This window comes from Callospermophilus lateralis, chromosome 11 (genome assembly GCF_048772815.1).
Source record: "Callospermophilus lateralis isolate mCalLat2 chromosome 11, mCalLat2.hap1, whole genome shotgun sequence".
NCBI classification, from domain to species: Eukaryota; Metazoa; Chordata; class Mammalia; order Rodentia; family Sciuridae; genus Callospermophilus; species Callospermophilus lateralis.
Window position 1 is genome coordinate 102,799,429 of NC_135315.1, and position 21,122 is coordinate 102,820,550.

Sequence of the window (21,122 nt, forward strand, 5' to 3'; positions counted from 1 at the left end):
TAGTCTTTCACCAAGATCCATCCCAAACTTTTTCATATACTAATCTGACACAGAGTCTCATTGTTGCTTAGGTCCTTGCTAAATTGTTGCAACTGGCCCTAAATTTGTGCTCTGATTCAGCCTCCCAAGTAAAATCATTTGGAAAAATGTACATGTCAATCTCCTGAACTTTTTGTTTGTTAAATTATCTTTACTGGACTGTGGTTATTATTCTTTCTCAATACTAGTATTAAAGTTTCACTTGCCTTATTTTTTCCCTTTATTTAAGTTTGAGAAGCTTGGCACAGTGACTCATGCCCTTAATTCCAGCATGGTAGAGGTGGAAGGAAGCAGAGAATCCTAAGTTGGAAGCCAGCCTGGGCACTTAGTGTCTCAAAATTAAAAGTGGTCATTTAAAAAGGATGGTGTGTACAGCTCAGTGGTGGAGTACCCTGGGTTCCATCCCCAGTACTGGGGGTCAGGGAGATTGAGAACCACAAATTTAATGATCATTTGTATTTTCAATTATATATTTGATAGATTTATTCCTAATATTTAATTTATTGTCATTTATTTTTCATTGTTTAGTATTTCTTAATACTTTAATAACTGTAGTTTTTGACATTCTTGTTTCTTAACAGAAACACTAAGAAACCTCATTTTCTAGGCCCCACAGATTTAACAGGATAGCATGGCTCTGTGTTGTGGCTTTTCTTGGGGTTCTCCTTGAACTAGTTTGCCTTTGGTTGAGAATTTTAGTTTCAAGCTTCTCTCTCCTGGTGGCTGCACACCGGGGAAGATCTTCACCAGCAAGCCCAGTTAAGTATTTAAGGGCTTTGTCACCCTTTATGTGGACACACTCTCTTCAGACACTTAGCTTTCCAGGAAGAAAGCTGTGGAATTCTATCAAAAGTATATAAACTTTTCTTCCACCTGGTGTGGTGTCTGCACTGTAGGTTCTTTGATGTTCAATGTTTTTCCCCTTTCTCAGTGTGACTAATTATCAAAATATGCCACCAGTTCTGTGTCACAATAGACAGAAAACAGTTCCCTAAAAATCCAGAATATTGGAGCTATGTTCTTCTTTCTCTGATGCCAAAAGGGGAAAACTGAGAATTGGGCAGTTTCTCCTGATCATACTGGTGTGTCAACTTGGGGGAAAAGCTGATCTGTGAGAAAGGCAAAAGTTTTCCTTTACCATTTAGTGAGGCTGTTCTTGGTTTTGCCCTCTATCTCCAGTTCTTATTAGTTTTACTACAACTATTTGGCTGGGTATTGAGGCTGTTTATATATATTTATGTGTGGTTGTGGGAAAGAGAAATCATTTGTATAGCTGTTTTTGTGGAGTCTAAACTCCCTTCAGCCATTTGGGAGTTCTTGTTATTAGAAATGGAAATGTTCCATTGATGAATGAGTAATTGTAAAATTAAGTGCATGAAATTAAGTATAGATGTGTTAAAAGTAAAATTCAATGGTAACTTTGGGAAAAGAAATTCTTAGAGTTATGCAGGAAGAGAAAAACACCAGAGTGAGATTCACAAATGAATGGAAGTCTTGGGATATGGCTTAGGGTAGAGCATATTCTGGATTAGATTGGAAAATCATCAATCATTCAATAAAATAAAATAAAATAATTAAAAACTGATTTTAGTGTTTGCAGACCCTCCTTTTGAAAGACATTGTATCTAAGTGGAATAATGGAGAATAATCTTTGTTCTTCTTTAACTGTATTTTTCAATCTTTACATAATGATCATATGTAAAACTCTGAACATTTTAAAAATTACATATGTAACACGAAAAATGTTAAAAATGTATTAAATAATAAATTTATAAAAATTTAATCTACAGTCACCTTGAAAATTTCTTCCTGATTTATTAGATAAACTGAGTATTAATTTTCTTATTTTTAATGATAACACAGGACTGGGGTTGTTTTTCAGTGTTAGAGAATTTTTCTAGCATGGTTGAGGCAGTGTTTTTGATATTCAGCACCACATATAAATAAATAAATAAAATAAAGGTTTATCAATAATTAATAATAATATTTTTAAAAAGATAACAGAATAAGTCTCAAGGGCAGATATGCAAATAACTTATTAATATTGAAATGGTGAACTCAATAACAAAACCTGAGAGCAAATTCAGAAAATATTCTTATTTCATAAACTGAATTGTACAGAAAGTCTGTAGAAGAATGATGTGGTGCATATGAAGTGTGTCTTGCATACAAAAGACATGCATGCAGGTCACCACTGAAGTTTCACAGCATTAGAGGAACATTGGACCTCCAAATCAAGACTAAATCCAGAATGTAGCTTGTTTTGGTAAATAAAGTGTTTCTGTTGTTCTTTTCTTTTGCCATGCTGAGATTTGTCCTCAGGCTTCATATGTGCTATACAAGTACTCTACCACTGAGCCTCACCCACTTACCCTGAAAATATAGTTTTATTGGAATGCCATCAGGCATTCAATTATTATATATTGCAGATTTTAGGCTATGACCAGAGAACTGCTGGTCCACAAAGCCTAAAGTCTTCATCATGTGCTCCTCTAAAGAAATATTTTGCAAATTCCATTGGTATTAATTTTAATATCACCAAATATATTGACATATTGGTGGAACAGGGATTCCTGTGTGCAATCTACCAGCAGCATTCAGGTTAATTTGAGAGTCAAATATTTTGAGCATTTATCCACTGGTTATGAAAATTAAAATTTAATTATAAACTGAAGAAACATCTATAGAACTACTACTGAAATACACCATTCAAAAATCAAAATCAAAGATATCATGAATAGCCCAGAAATGCCCAGAAATCATCCCAGATTAAAAAAAAACATAACAAACAACAACAACAACAACAAAAAAGAACAAACAAGACCACTGGACACAGTGAATAATTGATATTAAAATTTCCCAAAATTGGATTTATTTTGGTTCAAAGACAATTGTTAAAATAACTGTCAAATTTTGAATAAGATTTGTAGAGTAGATATTCACAATATTGTTTACCTATTTTGATCATTGCACCATAGTTACAGAGATAATCTCTCATTTTTAGAAAATGTGAGTTTTTTTTATTTACAAATAAAAAGACATTGTGTGCATCTTGCAAATGGTTCAGAGATAAAAACTGTTATGTACCTAGACTTATCTAGAAATGAAGAATAACATTTGGGGAAAGTTGCTTATGTATTCATTTCACTACTGTTTTAAATCTTCTATAAATCTGAGATTATCAAAATAGAACATTTCTGAAAGAAAAATAAATTTTTTAAATATTAACAAGTAACAGCAAACACAATACAATAAACCATGAATCTGTATAGGTATAATAAATGAACAAATTTAGTGGTGAATGATACCCAATTATATTTATATTAATATTTATAGTCTCAAACTATCTTCACACAAATAATAATTACAAAGTAAAATCCTGCAAATACCACATTAATGACCAATATTAACATCAGCAGTAATGAGGATATTATAGGTCACATGATGTGATTCAAAGTGAAAATCATAGAATTGATTTCTGTGGTACTCTTGCCAAAAACATGTAATCTAGCTCCAATCATAAAGAAACCAGAGAGTCCATTTTAAGCACATTCTACAAGCTTTCCTCCTGAAAAATTCAAGGTCATGAAGGTTAAGAAAAGACTAAGGAATATTTAAATCAGAAGGCATCTATAAAATAAAACAATTAAGTTCATTTCATGTCTATGAATAAAATTTTTTTTATAAAGAACAATATTAGGCTACTAGAAAAACATGAAAATAATCTGAGAATTAAGTGGTCGAAGGCATTATGATAGAATGTATAAGTGTTGATTTGAGAAACAGCATTTGCTTAATGTTTTTTTTTTTTTTTTTTTTTTGCTTTTTTTCTCTATACAATCTTGGAAAATACTAGTGAAGTTGCAGGTTCTAATGCAAAGTACTTTTTCCCACTGAAGCACTTTAAAATGAATTGTTAACATATGCCATCTTTCATGATAGGTTTAGTATTTCCTAAAAGTCAGAACATGCTAGATAACAATATAACCTTCAAAATGAAACTGATATAATTAACAACTATGCTGTTACCTGTTAATATTTGAAAAATATATTCATAATGAATGAATGTTGAATTGTAGTTATCTAGCATGTTCTGACTTGTACAAAATACTAAAAATATCAAATGAAGCATATGTAAGCAATTCAATTTAAAATGCTTCAGCAGACAAAAGTACTTTATATTAGAACCTGTAAATTTACTATTATTTCCCAAGAATGTATAAACAAACAGAAAAGGAAAAAAATATATAGATAAACCACTAAGCAAATATTCTTATTAGAAAAATTATTAAGTCAGTGCTTCAAATATAAATTTAAAGATGGCAGTATAATAATTAATCCATTAGTGAATATAGTAACCAGCATGTAAAAATAATGTTGCCTAATTCTATGGACCCATATTCAGTGATATAATATAAATAATCCATCATTAATGTGATATTTAGATCTACCAAATTAGTGTTGACTTGGTTGCTGAATTGAGCTTAAATGCTAACATTTAGATAGTCTGAAAACACATCTCCATAAAAACTGGTTTGCACTTGCACTTCAAATTTTCTTACAGATATAAATATTTTCATATTTTGATAATTTCATCATATATATGTTACACACATCCATTTAAATAAAGTATTTGCATCACATCACATTTCATAAATAATTTAAATATTATATTAACAATCTGAAAAACACAATATTAGCTTTCATTTTTTTTTCTTAAAATCTCTGTATATCCTTATGATGTTTCAAAAAGTAGATCTTGTCTTGTCTTATTAGTAATTCTTAATGCAGAAGCTCCCATGGTCAGGACTCAAATTCTGCAGCAAGTGAAGAGAAAAAGAATTATATTTTTTCTCAAACATTTTATAAGTATAAATCAGTGAAGAAGTTTAGAACTTTTCATTGTTTATAAGAAGAAAAATAGATATGTCCACAATACAAAATCACTATGGAATGCAGTCTGCCCATATTTTCATACACAGTTGTCATTATGACTGAGTATCAGAGCTTTGGGTTTTCCACCCCTAATGCATAAATTTGACAACCATATGCTAGGGTATTCTGGCAAGAACTGGGATGACAACATGGAGATGATAATGGACACCGGTCAACAGTCATATACCATAGCTTCAAAAGCAGACAATCAGGAAATTTCTATACAGAGTCATTGGCATTAGGACAATGATAAAACAGGATACTACTGGAACACTTAGAAGGGACTTCTGTCCCAAATTTGTGTCAGTGTTTGAGGTCCTTCAAAGGAAGTGATACATGAGTTAACACCTTAAGTAAAAGGAGAAATTGTGAGAGAAAGGAAAGAGGTGCATGCAGACACCGAGATGAGAAAGAACACTTGTGGAATCACAGTGGTCCAGTGTCACTAGAATCTAGAGCAAAGTGGCAGTAAAGCAAGTGAGATGAGATAGGCTGAGTAACCTGACAAAAATACAGTTGATTTGGATATTTTAATTTTTGGCTAAGAAATTTCATACTTTTCTTGAGGCAAATGTAAAGACAGAGTCATGACAGGGTATTTTAAATGTGAGACTGTTACTAAGTCAGTCTGGGCTTTTGGCTGTAAACCACAGAATATGTGTGATGCCATTTTTTTCCCACCAAAGAATGTCAGTGTATAGGGTGAGAGTTTCATAGTGGGGCAGAAGTGGGAAAAAAGCAGTTTCACACTTAAGGTCTTTTTATAAAACTCTTCTATTACTAATTCCCCAAATAGGGTCTAAAATATATTACTGAACATAGTAAGTATGTTGTAGTGATAACAATAAGGTGGTGTCTAATGCCTTTACACATTTGATGTGAAAACAAATGATTTTGACTGACAGAATTCCCATTCCTGTCTTTATGTTCTATTTTTAAAGAAAATTATTTTAAACAAAAATTTTTACTGGTGCATTTGACTATATATAATAGAGGAAGTAGTTATGACATATTCACAGATGCACATAAAATAATTTGATCACTCTTCCTCTCTAGTAGTTTTTTCCTCTCCTTCTCCCTTCACCTTTGAAGGCATTCTACAGTGATTATGGAGACATATCTTTGTATCATGATGAGAGAGTTTAAAAAACACTCTTCTATTCAGGCTAGCATGATATGGCAAACTAATGTTCCACAAGGAAATGTAGAACCATTACATTAAGTTTTAAATAAACTAGCTTATGCATAAATAAAAAAGAATCATCACTTTCTCCCAGAAATACATTGGAAAAACAGTTGCCTCCCAAATCCCCTTTGCATTGTGTCTACATTCATACACAATTTATCATTGTTTTGTAAATGGCAAATTATCTCATTTTTTTCTGGTAAGAACTAATAAGAACAACTTATACTTGCATCATGCATAACAACTAACTTTCATTCTCTTTTTGTATATAGTCATCCAATTTCATGACTCTGAAGCACTTCAAAACCGATTCTCTCATTTTTTCAGAAAGATATTCATGTAAGCTAAGAAACTGAAAAAAACATATATCAGCTATTAAATTAAATTGTAATTTATGAATTAAAATTATTTCTTTCTGTCATAACTATTTAACTTTAGCATTGTTTTATAAAGCTTAGATTTGTTCTCCTGTGATTTTTTAGGTCAAAACGCCAAATAAAAGAATAAAGTTGAGGTCACATTTAACATAGATATGCATGACTTTACTATGTGTTAAGAAGTTCATCAAAACACATTGAAGCAGGGTGTTATGGCACATGCCTGTAATCACAGTGGCTTAAGAGGCTGTGACAGGACAGTCTTGAGTTCAAAGCTAGCTTCAGCAACCATGAGGCCTAAGCAACTCACTGAGACCCTGTCTCTAAATGAAACATGAATAGTTTGGGGATGTGGCTCAGTGGTCAAGTGTCCCTGAATACAATCCCTGGTACAAAGAAACAAAAAACCAGGAAAAAAAACATGGAAGCTCTAAACCAAGCTGCCATGAAAGCAAGGTAGTATCTTTTATTTGTTCATTTTCAAGCAGATATTTCATTATTGTAATAATACCCCTGATAAAAAATTGTCAAATATTATAGAAATATCTTCAAATGGGTTCAAAATAGCTGGACATTGTTTTTCTTTTCAACTCTTAAAAATATAACTCATCATTGTTGGACTAATATTTGACTCACTCAAATGAAGTCTTAGTATGAAGGAAATCACCTGGTTGTACTGAAGGGCTCCTGTTACACAATGCAACTCTAACCCTATCCCTAACCCAACCCAAGCCAGGGAGGTGGGGAAAGCACTCAGTGTGGAATAGTGAAATGAATCTGATCAAGTTTTTTGTGAATCCATATGAAAATATCACAGTGAATTTCACCTTCATGTATATTCATAATGCATAATTTAAAAAAAAACTTAAAAACTACAAATAAGTATAAGATAAGTAGAGCAGAAGAAAGAGAACACAGGGAGGAAGAAGGAGGGATAAAGTGGAAGTACTGGTTACTGAATTAGAGCACATTACATTTCATGTTGTTAAATTATGTCAAAATTAACCTCAATATTATTTATGTCAAAATGCACTTTCAAAATTTTCATCAAATAAAAGAATAATTTAAATTTTCCATAAGAGTAAGTGGAGGGATTGTTGCTCAGTGGTAGAGTACTTGCCTACACATGTGAGGCACTGGGTTCAATCCTCAGCACCACATAAAATAAAGAAAATAAAAGTATTGTTCATCTATAACTAAAAAAAATATTTTAAAGAGAGAGTAGGTAGAAATTCTCCATATGTTTGCACAACACTGAAAAGAATCAGAACAGAGACAGTGTATGCAATTATGGGTTTGTAACTTCTCTAAAGAAGTGTACATATTTCTAGGGGGCTTCAAACTTCCAATTAAAGCAATGTTGGTGGAAGAGAGACAGAAATCAGCGATGTGTGACTTTGCAAGTAACAATGCTGCCTTCTTGAAAGACTCTCCTTGGAAGATTCTTGAGGATGCCATTAGAAATATTGGTATTTTAAAGATAAATATAGCAGATGATGTATACTTTAGTTTATTTGACTACTAAAGTCATTTTACTATGTTGAAGTATATTAAATCATTATGGTTTCCTTAAACATATGCAACTAGAAAATTTTAGTAAAGCTAGAAAGATTCATATTTAGTGAACCAGTTCAAGCACTTAAAGAATGTTCCTTGAAGATATTGTCAAGCATTTATTATCATCATATGTATATTCTACCTTTTACCTAGATAAATTAAGCATTTGACACTGAGACAATTCAGAGCAATAGCCACTGGTTCAGAACAAGATAGGTGAGTGGGTGATCAAGATAGATTAAAGCTGCTGCCTAGAAAGTTGGCCCATAAATTTGTTACCAGGGCTTCAGGAGACTGCCCATTCATTCTGTCATTCACAGGCCCCAACACGAATCATCAGAATATTTTTAACCACTTTGCAGGTTATACTTCCCATCATCACAAGTATGACAATGTAGAGAGAAAAAATTATATAGAACATTTTGTCTCTAGATACCATGTAAGGATAATATTAAACAATTAAAATAAAAAATCAGTTAATCTTTCAGGTGTCAGAATGTGCTCAGAGTGTAGTCATAGCAACACTGGACACTTAAGGTTTCAGTTATAATCTTTCAAAAATTGTGACTGTAGAAGCAGTCACAATATTAATATGTGAATCACAAAACTTCAAAAATACTTAACTAAAAGTCTAATAGACCAGATTACATATAGGAGAACACTAAGGGAAGAAAGCTTAATAGTTTACCTTCAGATGTAAAATGCAAAGGTGAGTGAAAGATAAACTTCCTAGACTAATATTTCAAGAGTACATTCATTTCCTAACATTACTTACACAAATTATAGGGTCTAGTTAGCTTTTGCATGCTACCGATCTCATCAACCTGTCTCAAAGTTATGCAGTAGATACAAATTAAGGAGACTAAGTTGCTCTCTTTCAGTCTAGGTTTTGACATACTTGTGGAATCTGGATTGTTCTATATGGAAGTGTCTATATTCTCTCAGTTGCATTTCTTAGAATTTTCAGTTCAGATTCCAGATGGCTAATTCTGAGTTCCACCTGACTTCTTATTGAAGTAAAATTAGTCTTTCTGAATTGCTCTGTAATTTCCGGAGCTGCTTCTTGTGTCTAAAGAACATAAAAAAGAATATATTTTAAAAATAATTAGAACCCAAATAATTATTATGTAGTTATTTTGTTTAGTTCTGTGTAAAAAATTCAGACAGCAATTTTAAATGTGAAGAAAAAAAAATATTAGACTGTAAACTTCTGTCATCAGTATCAATTACATTAAATCTGAAACAATAATAATTGAGTTCTTCCTCTCCCCCTTTCCCTCCTCATTCCCTGCCCTCCTCCTCCTGCTTTCTACTGCAAATGGAACCCAGGATGTTGCACAGGCTAGGCTATCTACCATTGATCTGTGCTCAAAGTAATGAATCATTCTCATATTAGCACTCAGATCATCTGACAATTTAAAGAATAATAGAATCAATTCAAAATATGAAAGTTGAAAATTTTAACTTAACAATTCAAAAGTATATTTCTGCATCATATTTTTTCTCCTCATACTCTTACTATGCCTATTATTATCAAATATCCAAAAGTTATCTGATGAAAATTATTACTCAGATCAAATTAGCTGAAAGGATGATGTAAATTGTGGTATTTGAAGGGGCATCAAATGTCTTCCTTCTCTTTGAAATCTATGCAACATCTTTCCTCAAGAGATATAGAATACACCTATAATATGTATATCCAAAATACAGTTTACAATGAAATGAATTAAAGCAAATTGCAGAAAAGTAAGATAGCCTGTAAAATCAGAAATACTTGTTTTTGTTTCTCCTCTAAATCCCATCTTGCTCGATGTTCAATGTCACATTCCCACCATACTCCTTGGCCTCGTTCTACTCGAGTGCTCTGTGTGTGCCTTGGAAAGTTTACTACATTTTCTTCCAACTTCTTTTGATTCCTTTCTATTTTTTCAAATGTATCTTGCATACTTTTTATAAAAAACAAGTTCTGCATAAAACAGTCATAGTTTGTTCTCAAATGTAAATGCTTTGAAGATGCATTTTTCATCTTTGTAGTAAGATAATCCATCTGCATGAATAAAAGAAGTATGAAAAACCCAATATGAAAATAAGATACTGAAAATATTTGACACAAACTCAAACAACAAATTTTACATAATTTCAATTGCAACAAAACATAATCTATACCAGCATTTTGAAGAGTAGATTAAGTTTCTATAATAAGGTATATTAGCTTTTCAGTTGGTAAGGATTACACATCTATAAATCCCAATTCTGGCTACATAATAAATGTTGAGGAAATCTATATAGAAGATGATTTTTCCCATACTGAATTTACTATTGGATTAAGTGAATTTAATTTTATATTTTGTCACTGAAATATAGTTAGAATAAAAGTCTTAACAGGCCAATCTACTAACAAAAAATATTGATTGATATCAAATAGTAATTTTGTTAAAACAACTATTAGACATTAATATTTTCCATTCATTCCAGAATAGGTGTGGATATCAGATATTACTCCCACCTTGGGAGAATTTATATCTCAATAAGATAATCACCATGCAAACACTTTTGGTGACAGAAAAGTCAGAGAAAGAGCATGAAAAATAAAAATTCATTTTATGTGATCTCCGAATAAACATGATCAAGTGAATAAAAACAGACAAGTCAGAAAGTACAGCATGAATAAGACAGAGATATGGTACAATCAGCACAATTCATGAAGACTACAAAGTCTAATAAAAGCATGTCCAAATATTGACTTGTAAATAGATGCCCGCAGTCATGTAGTACTGGAGTTGTCAAGAGGTGGAAGCATTTTGTGGTTTAGCAACTGATAACTGGCTAGGTGACATGGTCATAAAACAAAATCCTATTATACAACATAAACAAATAAAATAGTGATGCTTACTACAACACAGGGGATCCTTGAAAAAAGTATTCTAAGTCAGTGAAACTGGTAAAAAACAAAATACCTACTGTTGTATAAATTCACTTGTATGAAATATCCATTACAGAGTAATTTTAGAGTTAGAACTATAAGCCAACTTCCAAACAAGATTTCCAAAAAGCAAAAGTTAATATCAAGAATCAGCAAATGGTGGCTGGTAGTTCAGTGGTAGAGTGCTTGCTTAGCATGTGTGCAGCTCTTGGTTTGATCCTCAGCACCACACATGAATAAATAAAGATAATGTGTCCATCTACAAATAAAAATATTGTTTAAAAGCATCAATATGTGACTGGGGCTGGGGCTGTAGCTCAGTGGTAGAGTGCTTGCCTTCCATGCGTGAGGCATTGTGTTTGATCCTCACCACCACATAAAAATAAAGATATTGTGGTCTATATACAACTATTTTGCTTTTTTAAAAAAAGGATCAATAAATGGGTTGGTATCAAACTAAAAAACTTTTTTCACAGCAAAGAAAACCATCACGCATTATGAACAGAGAGCCTTCAAAATGTGAGAAAATCTTTGCCATGTGCACCTCAGATAGAACATTAATCACCAGGATGTATAAATAATTAAACTTTTTTAACACCAAAAGAACATCAACCAATAATTCAATCAATAAATGGGCAACGAAACTGAAAAGGCACTTCCCAGAAGAACATATGCAAATTTTCAGAAAATATATGAAAAAAATTTCAATTAGAGGAACGCAAATGCCACACTGAGATTCCATCTCACTTGGATCAGAATGGCAACTGAAAAGAATAAAATAATGATAGATGTTGGTGGCAGTGTGGGGAAAATGTTGACTTACACATTGCTGATGGGACTGCAAGTTGGTTCAATCACTCTTGAAAGCAGTATGGAGAGTCCTCATAAATCTTGGAATGTACCCGCCATTTGACCCACTTATCCCACTCCTTGATTTACACACAAAATTCTTAAAATCATCATACTACAGTGACACAGCCACAACAATGTCTAAAGCTTCTCAAATCACAATATTGAAGCTATGAAACCTTCAATAGATGAATAGATCTAAAAAATGTGTCATGTACACAGGATAGAATATTAATAAGCAGTGAGAAAGAATGAAATTTTGGCATTTGCCAGTAAATGGATGGAACTGGAGATTATCATCCTAAGTGAAATAAGCCAATCCTCCAAATCCAAAGGCTGGAAGTTCTCTTTAATAAGTGAATGCTAACACACAGTAAGGAATGTGGGAAAAAAGAATAGAAGTTCATTGAATTAAGACAAAAGGAATGGGAATGAAAATGGAAACAGAAAAGACAGTAGAATAAATCTGAAACAACTTTCCTATATTCACATGTGAATACATGACCAGTGTAACTCCACATTATGTACAAATATAAAAATGTGAAGTTATAATCTATGATGTAAATATTCAAATACAGTCTACTGCCATATATATCTAAAAAGAACAATAAAGAAACAGTGTACTACAGGGACATAGCCACATCAATGTTTATTGCAGCACAATTCACAATAGCTAGACTGTGGAGCCAACCTAGATGCCCTTCAATGGATGAATGGATAAAAACATGTGGCATATGTACTCAGTGGAATATTACTCAGCACTTAAAATAATGAGACCATGGCATTTGCAGGGAAATGAATAGCATTAGAGAAGATAATGCTAAGTGAAGTTAACCAATCCCAAGAAAAACAAATGCCGAGTGTCTTCTCTGATATAAGGGGGCTGACTCAAAATGGGGAAGAGAGGAATAGCATGGGAAGAAGATTACCTCTACATAGGGAAGAGAGGTGGAAGGGAAAAGGAGTGAGAAAGAGAATTCCATGGATGGTAGAAGGAGACATTCATTGTTATACAAAAAATGTATGAACATGTGAGAAAAAAAATAATAGTGTTACCTTAGATTAGGTAGAGAGAAGTGATGGGAAGGGAGGGGAAGGCTGGGGATATAGGAAGGATAGTAGAATAAAACGGACATTATTATTACCATGTGTATATATGTGAATGCATGACCAATGTGATTCTGCAACCTGGATACTTAGAAAAATGAGATATTTTATCCCATGTGATTCAAATGTATGATATGTCAAGGTCATTGTGTTGTGATGGGTAACTAATTAAAACAAATTAAAAATCACATAAAAATAAAATAGAGTCATTCCTAAAGTTAAAAAATAAATAATAAATAAAAAAGTACTATTGTTTACATTTGTTAATTTCTAAAATAATATATTGTTAGTTTTCTAGGACTTTGGACGTGTAGGGATTAGAAAACTGACAGCTAAGAGGTTCCAGGTTTCTTTTCAAGAAAATGAAAATGTTCTAATATTGACTGTGTAAATGGTTACACAACTCTGTTACTGTACTAAAAGACACTGTATTTTACATGTTATATGGGTAATTTTGATGTTAGGTGCATTACATATATAATAAAAATGCCTTTTAAGAGATGTACTGAAAAAACACTTAGCTAACATTTTTTATTCTCTAGTTTGGATATCAGTCCAGACATAATACAAATATTTATATGATTCATAATGTATCTGAATAAATGAAAAAAATAAAGAAATAGCCTAAGTTTTTCAATAATTAAACTAAAACCTAAAACATATCTGTATTTTGAGAAAAGCATAAAACAATTTGTACACATTTTTAAAGTCAATTTAGTAATTACTTGCAGATTTTGAATAGATGCACAAAAATGAAGTGAAAATAACAAATTTTCCTGAAACATTCTATTAAATAGTACCTCTAATTTAGCTTTCCTTGTTGTACCATGGAAGTAGAGACAGCATGAAAAGCTGCTGGGTTATACAAAAAAGCCTCAACTTTCCTCAGACTAGATATTTTAATGAAAGATGCTGATTTTGTAAGAGAAAAATTCTAAAAGAAAATTTTAAGTGTAAGAAATAAGTGCAGTATAAAGATCCCCAAATATAATAAAAATCAATTATATTGAAAATATAAAGAAAGCTGTTCATTGAAATTTGTATCCCAGAATAACTTTTATTACTTAAGCAGGTGTTGATTTACAGATGACATGTTCAATTTTCTACATACTTGACTTGTCATTTGTCTTAGTTTCTTCATTAAATCCTGTCTTTATATTTTAAATTTATGTGAAAATATGCTAAATCTTCTAGAGAAGACTCTGATACGCATTGTAGTTTCAGGGTACCAGCTGGCTGTTTTTCAAGATGTCTCGTAACTACCTGATATTTCTGTTAATGATTTTGTTACTCAGCTCACTTTAAAAATTTATTATTATTATTGTTATTGTTATTATTATTACTATTGTTATTATTATTATTATTATTATTATTATTATATAATGATGTTTACTCTGAAAAAAATATCACTACATACAACAGTAAGCTGCTGTTTATTTCTGAATTCCCTTAAGAAAATAGAAGATTGTGTACTCCTGCTGAGTCACTATCACATTCCTTACACAAAAGGGAGAGCCCTGTATCTCTACATACTGCCCTTGATAAAGTTGCAATGTTTAACAAACTACTGAAATCTCAATCAAAAATGGTTACACAGGTCTCATTGGTAGTGGTGAATTCTACAGAGGCTATTAGCCCTCTCTTATTAGAGACTCAAATTAATACCCCACATCCTCACATCTCTAAAGCTTTGCTAAAATAATTCCAATATACTTTCACAAAGAATAAAGGAGATGCTAGTTAACCTGGTCTCCACCTCACTGCCTGTCCACATCTCCTAGATTTCTCACTGATCCTCAGACCACTCCTGCTTTACATAAACCCTGCCACCCTCATTAGTCTGGACATGGGGGTTCAGTGCCAAATTAATGAATTTTAGATGGCTACAATTATCTTTGTACTGAAAGTCACTCTATAATAGGAATTAGGCCATGAAATGAAGAAAACTATTAGCAAGTTATCATGAATATATGCATCAAATTACAGATGAAATCAACTATGGCTTTGCTGCAATTCATCACATTAGTCCCAGTTTATGATAATGACAAATAGATGCTTTTAAAGAGGTGGACAAGACATGAATGAAAACAAAAAATATCAGGACAGTTATTTTCAGAATTATGTTAAACTTAAATGACTTATTAATTTATCAACTAGAAATATACAAAAATATACTGAAGAAAGTCTATTACAAAACACAGCATCTACATTTCAGTTCAACTGGAAAATCTGGAACAAACTGTAAAAGTAACTAATTTATTTGAAACTAGGTATGAGCATTTCCATTATTTGTTTCATTGTGATCTTCAAGTATAGCAACAAGAAGACACTAAAATTGTTATTCAGTAATGGGATGTAGCTCATTGGTAGAACATGTGTTGAGCATGTGCAAACTTTGGGTTGAATTAATGGCACCAAAATTAGATATTGTTTCAGCATTATTGAGACCATATTACTAATGGCAGCATATAAACCTACAAAAAAATCTTAACTCAACCTCTTAAATCTTTATAAGAAACAATTTCTTAAATTGAAGGGTCAGGCTCAAGTTTCAAAAATTTCCTCCTTTTTAAATATTAAAATCCATTTTAACTAAGTCTTTTGTGTTTAGTTGACATATGAGTACCTATAGTTATTTTAAAATATGTACACAGTGTGTAAGAATCAGAGCAGGGAAATTGGAATACTTAGCACTTCAAACACAGATTGGTTGTGCTGCAAATGATGTCTAAGTTATTTTTGCTAGACAACAGGTTGTAGTTCTGTGTTGATACAGAAACACATTCATAATATCTACATTTTTATATTAATCAAGAATCAACATTTAGTCATAAGCAGATATCACTTTGAGTATTCATTTGAAGACTCTTTATAGAGATATCTTGCTTGATACTTACTTCTTCTGCTTTCTCCTTTCCATATTGATCCAATTGTTCTCTTAAATGATTAGTTTCATTGATTAACTCCAAATATTTGTTTTCCACCATGAGACGATACCTGTCATTCCGAGCTTGAAGTTTTTTTTATAACATCATAAAATTGCATTTGGACATTAATAACTCCATCTATTCTATTGTCACCTTTGTTCTGATAGTCATGCAATTGGTCTTCATGCAATATAGTTTCTCTTCGTAGTTTAGATACCTTCTCTTTAGAAACTTCCTGCTTTCTGAGGTGTTCATTCCTTTTTCTTTGTTCATTTTGATACCTGTGTTCCATCTCCTTCAGTTGGCACTGTCTTTGTTTAAGGTGTCCCTTTACCTGATCTGTAGCCAAAGTCATTACTCTTGACTGATGCAGCTCATTTTCTAGTTTACTTATTTTTACTTCAGACTTTGGAACCTGTTGGGAAGGAATCTCACTATTAACGTTTAATGTTTTCTTTTCTTCCTGTGAACTAAAGTCTTTATCTCTGCCTCTCTGGAAAGCAAGTTCTAGATTTCCTTTTGATGTTGGACTTTCACTTTGATGGAGTGGAGCAGGACCAGATCTGGCAGGGTGAGATTTGACATCTGTTTCTGGTCTTTCTGTGCTTTGTTTTTCACTCTCAGGTGTGAAATTTTGCAATGTACTCTCAACTTTCCAAATATCCAACTGTTCATTGTCCTGGAATATTTCCATACGTGTTTTCTCACTCAATTTTTGTGTCCATGGAAGGCTGGTATTCTTTTCTCTTAAAATTTCAGTATTCTCAAAGCACTTATTTTCCTGGTTCTGATATTTTACTGTGTCCATTCCCAGTCTCTTCATAGAGACCTCATCCTTCTTCTTGTGATATTTATGCAATAGCTTGTTCTCTGTCCCATCACTAGGAGAAACCTAAATAAAACCAAGGATACATTTAGCTAGCACTCAATAAAATGATGTTTCATAATTTTCACTGAAATTAAAGAAAAACATGTATATTTATATGGTGAAAGGGTTTCAATAAATAGATACCCACTGAAGAAAAAGTAGATGTAAACTTCTGAGCTTAAAAAAGTATAAATCCCCAAAAGTTCAAAATTAATTCAAGAAGAGGGATCTATGAGAGTAAAAGAAAATTACAATTTAAAGAATGTAAGAACTGCCAGATTCAGGGGCTCATGCTTGTAATAAGAGTGTCTCAGGAGACTGAGGCAGGAGGATCACAGGTTCAAAGCCAGTCTTCAGCAATTCAGTGAGACCCTGACTCATTCATAAATAAATAAATAAATAAATAAATGGCTGAGGATGCATCTCAGTGGTTGAGCACCCTGGTTCAATTCCTGGTTATAAACAAAGAAAAAAATTAAGGATTGAAAAAATCTGCATTATACCAGAATGAAAGAATACATTGATTAGTTACTTTGCCAATGTAAGAAAAAAAAAATAACTTTGCAGAACAGAAGAGAAGCGACAGAGAAAACCCCACACATATAGTTATCTAATACTAGACAAACACACTATAAAACATGCATTGGGGAAAGAATAGGTTCATCAACCAATTGTGCTGGGAAAACTGAAAACCCATATGTCATAGGAGAAATTTAACCCCTATTTCTCAAAAACGTAGTGGATCAAGGACCTAGATAATAGATAAAAGACCCTAGACCTATTACAAGACTAGACAGGCCCAGTGCTCCATCTTGTCATTGTAGGTACTGAATTTCTCAAAAAGACACTTAAAGTACAAGAAATAAAATAAAGAATCAATACATGGGGTGGTATCTTTACAGCAAAGGAAACCATCAAGAATGTGAGTAGACACCCTATAGAATGGGAGAAATTCTTTGTCACTGACATGTCAGATGGAGCATTAATCTCCAGAATATATAAACAACTCGAAAAATAACTCACAAACAAAAAAATAACCCAATCAATAAACGAACAAAAAACTGAGCAAGCACTTCAAAGAAAAATATGTACAAACAGTTAACAAGTATATGAAAAAAATGTTTAACATCTTTAGCAATTAGAAAAATGAAAATGAAAACTACACTGAGATATAAAGAATACAAGTAACAATAAATGTTGGTGAGAATGTGGGGAAAAGTTTCACTCATACATTGCACCAAGAAATTTTTCAGGAAATCAGTATATGGATTTCTCACAAAACCTGGAATGGAACGACCATTTGACCCAGTTATTCTGCTCCTCAGTGTATACTCCAATGATACTATAATGACAGAGGCACATAAATATTTATAGCAGCTCTTCACAAAAGTTAAGCTGTGGAACCAACCTAGGTGCCTTTCAACACATGGAAGGATAAAGACAATGTGTCATATATACACAATGGATTCAGCCATGAAGAATGAAATTATGGCATTTGCTGGCAAATGAATGGAACTGGACACTATCATGCCAAGTGAAATAATCCAGTTCTCCAAATCCAAAGTCTGAATATTCTTCTTAACATGTAGTTGCCAACACACATAAGGATGGAGGATAAAAGAATAGAAGTTTGTTGGTTAGGCAAAAGTAAATAAAGGGCTGAGAGGGGAGGGGAATATAGTAGAATGAATCTGACATTACATTCCTATGTTCACATATGAGTACATGACCAGAAAAACTCTAGAATAGAAGAAGTTATATACTATGTATGTGTAATACACCAAAAGAACTCTATTGTAATGTATACCTAAAAACAATAAATAAAATTTAGAATTCACTATTTCTCATGTTGATCCACTTTTAGGATCATATTATCTACCCTTTAAACAGTTAAAAATTCCAAATATTTTATTATGTACCTATCTGTTGGGATGGCTTCAGTGGCAAATAAAAGAACATTTAACTTTAAGAAGAATAAGTTTGCAATCTGACACCTCATGTATTAAACCAGACCATAGTAAGAGCCTTAGCTCTACATCTACTGAGACATACAAAAGTTCTCCAAGGTGTTTTCCTAAAAATATTCCTAGCATATTCTGTTTTCTAACATTTTGTAGCTGGGAATGAGAATTTCACCTATTGATAAATGATAAATGTAGGAACAGCATTAAACACATGATCTATATCAATGAACAATGTATCACAATTCTGAAAAGGAGCACAAGGCTAAAAACATAGGCAAATTGCATGATTTTTCTCCAAGCCTTTTGCCTCTGCTTCTAGTGCACACCCACAAAGCCAGTTACTTCTGTCCTATGAATGGATAAACACCAAAGAAGGCCTGTGTTTCAAAATACAAATGACAAATAAGGCAAAATGTGTAAGACTCTACTCAGAAAATCCTGAGATTTCTACTCAGTAGCATTTGTTTCATTTCAGTGATGATTGAAACATGAGTCAATATAAAATAAAGGAAATAAACAGATCTTATGTATTAGGAACAAATACTTACCAGTGATTTATTTCTAAAAACATATTATGGTATGCCATTTTTTACAAAGGTGTTTTGTACTGAAGTAGGAGATTACTTGAAGCAAAGTGTTTGTTTCTCTTCTCAAAAGTGAGAAAATGATTTACAAAACCAGAGTATTTGCTGGCCCCACTTTTCCTCCTTACATAACAGTGGGAGTAGTAATGCATATTAATACAACAAGAGAGCAAAGTAACTTCCCCAAACTAGAAGATCTACTATTAGAAGCAAGGGTTTTGAGATCATAGAAAAATCATCTATTCCTCTGGAAAAGATTAAAAGTCTTTTCTCTTTATAAGGCTACTCTGAAAGTCTTCATGGGACTGCTGCAGAGAAATACAGTTGAATTAAGAACATTACTTAATTCAATGGGACAAAAATTGCACCCCTCACCTCCAAAATATGTACATTATGGTTATAAATATATGGATTTAAAACCCTCTATACTTTCCCGTGATTAATAGATTTACTGTTTAACTATGTTACACACACACACACACACACACACACACACACACACACACACACTCTCACTCACTCATTTAAAAACAGAAGAAAATAATTCAGGAAACATTTCCTTTCTGCACATGTCTATCTCTTTTTGTTTGCAAAGATGTGTTACTGAAATTTCATATCGTAAATTCTGGCATTATGGTCTCATGGAAATTGTCTGTAGGTTTCATTTTGTTCTGCTAAAATCTACAAATTTATTTCAGCAAGGTTTTGGCTGTATATCAGAAGGTGACAGAAGTCTAAAAGCTTAATTTAAGAGTGGGACCTTCAAGATTAAAAAATATTTCCAAAAGGTAGATTTATTCTTTATGAGTAAATGTCTTACATTTCAATTGCACAAATGACAGATAAATTTGGGTGAGTTAAAACATTTCTTAAATGCAGACAGAAATGTAATTGTGAAACACTTTCAAAAATTTTTTTTAAATAGTTGCATAGCTATTTAGTTTGTATTTTAACATAAAACTCCTAAATTTGTATTTATGTCAGCGATTAAACTAAACTTCTTCATTCAGAGAACCAATGCTTAACAACTACCAGATGCTAAGTTTTGCTGTAACTAGTTTTGTCATAAATATCATTTAATTTTAGTGTCATATAACATTGTGGGGTTTTTTTCTGGTTTGTCAGATCTTTTTTTATTTTTTCTATTGCCAAATAATGAACATTGTGTTTTAAATCAAAACAATATACCCATGCTTTGGGAAATAGCAGACTGCATCTAAATGGAGGTGCTATAAGTCTGTGTTTCCTGGCATTGTGGGAGATGTCTGAAGTGTGTGGAAGTACAAACACATGATGACTGCATGTTGGTGAAATTGCCAAACAGCACATTCCTCAGACCACATTGCCATCATTAAGTGAAACATGGCCACATACAATAAGTTAAAGGGATTTTATAAATAATTCAAATGAAATACAGTAAAAATTTGAAACTTTACTGAATGTTCATTTACCTGATTAAAATGATTTCTTGCAGTCTCCAATTCTGTATCTATTGTACAAACAGAGATTTCAGCTTGCTTTCTCACTTGATCCTCTTTGTTATATTCTGTTTCTTTTTCTTTTAATGGGTTCTTATTTTTTTCATGTAACATATCATCATTTTTTCTCTTCACCTCATCTTCTTTTAAGGTATATCTGAAGTTAATATGGATGCCTTTTAATTGATTTTTGCCAAAAACCAAAAATGTATTTTTATGTTCTGGCTCTTTGTATGCTGATTTAGTATCTTAATAAAAATTCTGTGTTCTCTGAAGCTTTTCTAGTTTAACATTTTAAATTTCTCCTTTAATCTTATGTAAAACATAC